This window comes from Bubalus kerabau, chromosome 3, assembly GCF_029407905.1.
Source record: "Bubalus kerabau isolate K-KA32 ecotype Philippines breed swamp buffalo chromosome 3, PCC_UOA_SB_1v2, whole genome shotgun sequence".
Taxonomy (NCBI): Eukaryota; Metazoa; Chordata; class Mammalia; order Artiodactyla; family Bovidae; genus Bubalus; species Bubalus kerabau.
In genome coordinates, this window is record NC_073626.1 from 187,294,089 (window position 1) to 187,300,846 (window position 6,758).

Below are 6,758 nucleotides of genomic sequence, written 5' to 3' on the forward strand. Positions count from 1 at the left end.
TACCAGTTAAAGAAAAAAAATCTGCCCTACTTTTGAGGAAGCCTGGCTGGGATTTTGTCTGGCCTGTATAAATGTGGACAGGTTGCATCCTTAGCTGTTGCCCTGACGCCTGCTCTGCTTACATAGTAGCCCGGTCAATCTGCTAAATTCTAGTTTTCACGGATGTGCCAGAGTCTGAAAGAAGAAGCTGATGAGATGGAAGTTAATCTGCCTTTCCGTAAAATTCCTTATATTTCGGCTTTAATCATAACTATGTTACTGAAAGTTATTGAAAAGCATTTAAAGTAGCTAATGCTAATGACTGGAGAAGGCAATGGCACCCTACTCCAGTACTCTTGCCTGGAGAATCCCATGAACGGGGGAGCCTGGTGGCCTGCCGTTTATGGTCGCACAGAGTCGGACACGACTGAAGCGACTCAGCAGCAGCAGCAGCAGCAGCTGCAATGCTAATGGCATGGTTGAATTTGAGTCTCCTTAGGTCTCAACCTTCCTTAATCTTAGGGCAGCACTTGCTTCTGACCAGCTACACTGAGCCTCTGCCTATGGCTTTTGAAACCGCTTCCTCTGAATTCTCTGATGTGTTTCCTTTCTTCTTTCTCCTTCCTTTCCTTCTCTGCTCCTCTCTTTCTTCCATCCTGCCAGGGGTGGAAGTGCAAGTCCTATCACTGGACCGCCGGGGAATTCCTGTCTGATCTGTTTTCTTGTCTTCCTCTTTTTCTGTATGTATCCCAAGAGCCATCTGTTTTCCCCTGCCTACACTGTTGTTCAGTCACTCAGTTGTGTCGACTCTTTGGGATCCCATGGATTGCAGTACGTTCGGCTTCCCTGTCCTTCACCATCTCCTGGAGGTTAAATCTTGTCTCTAAATGAGGGGAGGAAAGGCTAGGGGTGGGACACGGGCGTCTTGTGGATGTAGCCTCATTAACTGGCTGGATTGTTATCTCTGCTGCAAACTAAAGATGGCCTAAAAATGTTCCCTGTCGGTGGATTTGGGGACTGATGGAGTTTTTCTTTACTGTGAAGAATGAAATGTACAGAGAGCCCTGTTGGGAGAGAGGTACTTGCGGTGTTTGAGTTAAGGAAGGAAGTTCCTCAGTATTTTTATTAGTGTGGTTAGCATACAAGATCTTTTGGTGTAAAATTTTGCTGCTGAAGAGTATTCAGTGATTCTCAGTCTCTTTTGGGAATCATGTAGAATGGTCTGTGGTTTTTGCTCTAATTTCTCCTTCGTCTTTGACTGGTTGGGAGTCAACGATTGGGAAACATGAATTGTAGTTAGAACATTCAGGATCAGTAAGAGCTTTTAAAAATTTTGGTAGTTTTCTTTGGCAGAGGGGTTTAAAAAATCATGTATTATGCCCCACTGACCCTCTTAAAATTATGCAGCCTTTTAACTTAATAGCACTTGAAGAGTGGTGATAGCTGCTCCCCTTCTCCCATCCGTAGCAAAGAAGTTTGGTGAGCAGCTAATATGCAGTTAATACCGTTTGATTGTCATAAATTAGGAGATGTTGTTGTTCAGTTGCTAAGTTGCGATTAGGAGTGGTTCTCCAAAACAAGTTACAGAGTTAAATGTTTCTGCACCCAGATAATTCTTGCTAGCCTTCTTCCAATGTGTATTTTGCCTACAATCTACAACCGTAAGTCACCAGGCATTTTGCCTTTCTCTTAGTTGCAGCATGTGGGACCTAGTTCCTTGACCAGGGATCACACACCAGTCCCCTTGCATTGGGAGCGCAGAGTCTTAGCCATTGGATCACCAGGGAAGTCCCCTATCACTTGCCTTTTTTTGATAAGAACTTATTACATAAGCTACAATTATCAGGCTTCCCTGATAGCTCAGCTGGTAAAGAATCCACCTGCAATTCAGGAGACCCTGGTTTAATTCCTGTGTTGGGAAGATCTCCTGGAGAAGGGATAGGCTACCCCCTCCAGTATTCTTGGGCTTCCCTGGTGGCTCAGGTGGTGAAGAATCCACCTGCAATGCGGGAGACCTGGGTTCGATCCCTATGCTGGGAAGGTCTGCTGGAGGAGGGTATGGATACCCACGCCAGTATTCTTGCCTGGAGAATCCCATGGACAGAAGAGCCTGGTGGGCTGAGAGGAGCCTGGCAGGCTGCAGTCCGTGGGGTCACAAAGAGTCGGACACTACTGAGCAACTTTCACATAGGGCTTCCCTGGTGGCTCAGATGGTAAAGAATCTGCCTGCAGTGTGGGAGACCTGGGGTTGATCCCTGGGTTGGGAAGATCCCTGGAGGATGGCATGGCAACCCACTCCAGTATTCTTGTCTGGAGAATCCCTATGGACAAAGGAGCCTGGAGGGCTACCGTCCATGGGGTTGCAGAGAGTCAGATACAACTGAATGACTAAGCACTATTGCATAAGCTACAATTGTCAGGATTATCCCAAAAATTACTTATAGCTTTCTGTTCACTTAAAATTTTGTTTTAAAGTCATGAATCTATTTTTTATTTGGAATGCTTTCTTCCCCTCTCAGAATCTGGTTTGTCTGAAATCTAAACTCCATAAAACCTTCCCTGTTGACTTTGGCTACCCAGGACCTCCAAGTTTCCTGGCTACTAACCACATAATTTCCTGAATTATGTATCCTCATATTTTGTTATTTCAGTCATTCTTCGCCTCCCAGGGATCGTCAGACTGTTTTCTGAATTCCTCATGGTCCTAAGCATGAAGCGGGCACTTGACTAAACAGGTCCCCGAATGGTTACACCTTCTTCGCAGAAGCCTTAGGACATGTGTCCCTCGTTTCTTAAGTTTCTACAGTGCCCTTGATGACTTCCTATGGAGTTCTTATGTATATATTTAAATTTATTTTAAATTGGGAATAGCCGCTTTACAGCGTCGTGTGGGTTTGTGCCGGGCAACAGCGTGGATCCACTGTGTGTATGCTTACTCCTCAGCCAAACTCCCCTACTGTGCATCCCGCCATCTAGATCGTCACAGAGCGCCGGGCTGAGCTCCCATTATTAAGGAATTCTTACACTGACTGAAACGCCAAGAGGCCATCCTAACCCACCTTTTCCTGTTGTGCCTGGAGCTCTGACAGACCTACTTTACCACTTTTTAGAAAATGCTCATAAAATCAATATGGGGACTGAGGGATTTCCCTGAGGGTCCGGTGGTGAAGACGCTGCACCCCCACGGCAGGGGATGCAGGTCGATCCTGGTCAGGGAGCTCCAATCCTGTGTGCCATGCAGCATGGCCAAGAGAAAAATAGAAAGGTATCTTTTTGATCTTATATTTATATGTTCTTACATAAAGTAAAAGAACTTTGATTACTCGGATTCAAAGTCCAATATTCAAATATTGACAGTTATCATTCTTGTCAATCATTATTTGACAATATTCAAAATAAGGTAGATGGCATTCTGTGCACTTTTATTTTATAAAATGTACACTGAGGATTCTCTGGTGGTCCAGCAGTTAAGATTCTGAGCTACCACTGCAGGGAGTGTGGGTTCAATCCCTGCTTGGGGAACTAAAATCTCATATGCCACTCCATGTGGCCAAAAAGTAAAAAAAAAAAAAAAAAAAAAAAAAGTGAACTGCTTCAATTTTTGCTGCTAAGTTTTTTATTTTAAAAGACTATAGAGTTAAAAATAATGGAAGCAATGCCCCCAAAATATTAAGGCAACTCTCCCCCTTCAACACTTTTCCCAACCCTCTATTTCCTAGAGGTAAGAAAAAAGAAATGCAGAAAAGCAAAATGGCTGTCTGGGGAGGCTGTACAAATAGCTGTGAAAAGAAGAGAAGTGAAAAGCAAAGGAGAAAAGGAAGGATACACCCATTTGAATGCAGAGTTCCAAAGAATAGCAAGGAGAAATAAGAAAGCCTTCCTCAGCGATCAATGCAAAGAAATAGAGGAAAACAACAGAACGGGAAAGACTAGAGATCTCTTCAAGAAAATTAGAGATACCAAGGGAACACTTCATGCAAAGATGGGCTCAATAAAGGACAGAAATGGTATGGACCTAACAGAAGCAGAAGATATTAAGAAAGAGGTGGCACGAATACACAGAAGAACCGTACAAAAAAGATCTTCACGACCCAGATAATCATGATGGTGTGATCACTCACCTGGAGCCAGACATCCTGGAATGTGAAGTCAAGTGGGCCTTAGGAAGCATCTCTACGAACAAAGCTAGTGAAGGTGATATAATTCTAGTTGAGCTATTTCAAATTGTGAAAGATGATGCTGTGAAAGTGCTGCACTCAATATGCCAGCAAATTTGGAAAACTCAGCAGCAGCCACAGGACTGGAAAAGGTCAGTTTTCATTCCAATCCCAAAGAAAGGCAATGCCAAAGAATGCTCAAACACTGCATAATTGCACTCATCTTATACGCTAGTAAAGTAATGCTCGAAATTCTCCAAGCCAGGCATCAGAATACGTGAACCATGAACTTTCTGATGTTCAATCTGGTTTTAGAAAAGGCGGAGGAACCAGAGATCAAATAGCCGACATCTGCTGGATCATCGAAAAAGCAAGAGAGTCCACAAAAAAAACAGCTGCTTTATTGACTATGCCAAAGCCTTTGTCTGTGTGGATCACAATAAACTGTGGAAAATTCTTCAAGAAATGGGAATACCAGACCACCTGACCTGCCTCTTGAGAAATCTGTATGCAGGTCAGGGAGCAACAGTTAGAACTGGGCATGGAACAACAGACTGGTTCCAAATAGGAAAAGGAGTACTTCAAGGCTGTATATTGTCACCCTGCTTATTTAACTTATATGCAGAGTACATCGTGAGAAACGCTGGGTTGGAAGATGCACAAGCTGGAATCAAGATTGCCAGGAGAAATATCATTAACCTCAGATATGCAGATGACACCACCCTTATGGCAGAAAGTGAAGAAGAACTAAAGAGCCTCTTGATGAAAGTGAAAGAGGAGAGTGAAAAAGTTGGCTTAAAGCTCAACATTCAGAAAAGTAAGATCATGGCATCCAGTCCCATCACTTCATGGCAAATAGATGGTGAAACAGTGGCTGACTTTATTTTTCTGGGCTCCAAAATCACTGCAGATGGTGATTGCAGTCATGAAATTAAAAGACACTCCTTGGAAGGAAACTTATGACCAACCTAGACAGCATATTACAAAGCAGAGACATTACTTTGTCAACAAAGGTCTATCTAGTCAAGGCTATGGTTTTTCCAATAGTCAAGTATGGATGTGAGAGTTGGACTGTGAAGAAGGCTGAGCGCTGAAGAATTGATGCTTTTGAACTGTGGTGTTGGAGAAGACTCTTGAGAGTCCCTTGGACTGCAAGGAGATCCAACCAGTCCATCCTAAAGGAGATCACTCCTGGGTGTTCTTTGGAAGGACTGATGTTGAAGCTGAAACTCCAATACTTTGGCCACCTGATGTGAAGAGCTGACTCATTTGAAAAGACCCCAATGCTGGGAAAGATTGAGGGCAGGAGGAGAAGGGGATGACAGGATGAGATGGTTGGATGGCATCACTGACTCAACGGACATGGTTTTGGGTGGACTCCGGGAGTTGGTGATGGACAGGAAAGCCTGGCGTGCTGCGGTTCATGGGGTCGCAAAGAGTCGGGCACAACTTGGCGACTGAACTGAACTTACCTGACCTAGTGAACAGTTTGGTATGCTGCTGCTGCTGCTAAGTCGCTTTAGTTGTGTCCAACTCTGGGCGACCCCATAGATGGCAGCCCACCAGGCTCCTCTGTCCACAGGATTTACTAGGCAAGAATACTGGAGTGGGTTGACATTTCCTTCTCCAACAGTTTGGTATGCATCTCTTCAGACAACATAATATTCTGCCACTTGATTTTCTTATCTAACAGATCATGGATCTCTCCCACTCTGTTTTTAGTGGTCACAGGGTTGAAACTTTTTTTTTAATTAGAGTATTGTTGACTTGCAGTGCTGTGTTAGTTTCAGGTGTACAGCAAAATGAGTCAGTTATACATATATCCACTCTTTTGCATTCTTTTCCCATATTGGCCATTACAGAGTATCGGGTAGAGTTCCCTGTGCTACACAGCAGGTTCTTATTAGTTATCTACTGTATTTTATATACCGCAGTGGTATTTGTCCATCCCAGGCTCCCAAGTTATCCCTCCCTCCCTTACCCCTGATAAATGTGAGTCTGTTTTCGTAACTCTGTTTTGTAGAAGTTCATTTGTACCCTGTTTTTTCCATCCCACATATAGGTGACATCATGAATGTCTTTCTCTTTCTTCAGTCAGCATGACAGTCTCTGGGTCCACCTGTGTCGCGGCACACGGCAGTATTCTGTCTCTTTATGGCTGAGCGATGTCCCACTGTCTGTCGCACGCCTTCTGTAGCCAGTCCTCTGCTCTTGGACATTTAGGCTGCTTCCGTGTCCTGGCTGTTGTGAGCAGTGGTGCAGTGAGCACTGGGGTGCGTGTACCTTTGTGAACCATCGTTTTCTCCAGATGTGCCCAGGAGTGGGATGGCTGGATCACACGGCAGTTCTGTTTTTAGTGTTTTAAGGACCCTCCGTGCTGTTGTCCACAGCGGCCGTGCCAGTTCACATTCCCACCAGCAATGTAGGAGGGTTCCCCATTCTCTAGACTCCCCAGTCCATGGGGTCGCAAAGGATCAGGCATGACTGAGCCACTTTCACTTTCTCCAGCATTTATTGTTCGTAGATTTTTTGATGATGGTCATTTTTTTTAATTTACATTTTTTATTTTGCATCGGGGTACAGCTGATGAACACTGCCGTGATGGTTTCAGGTGGCCGGTGA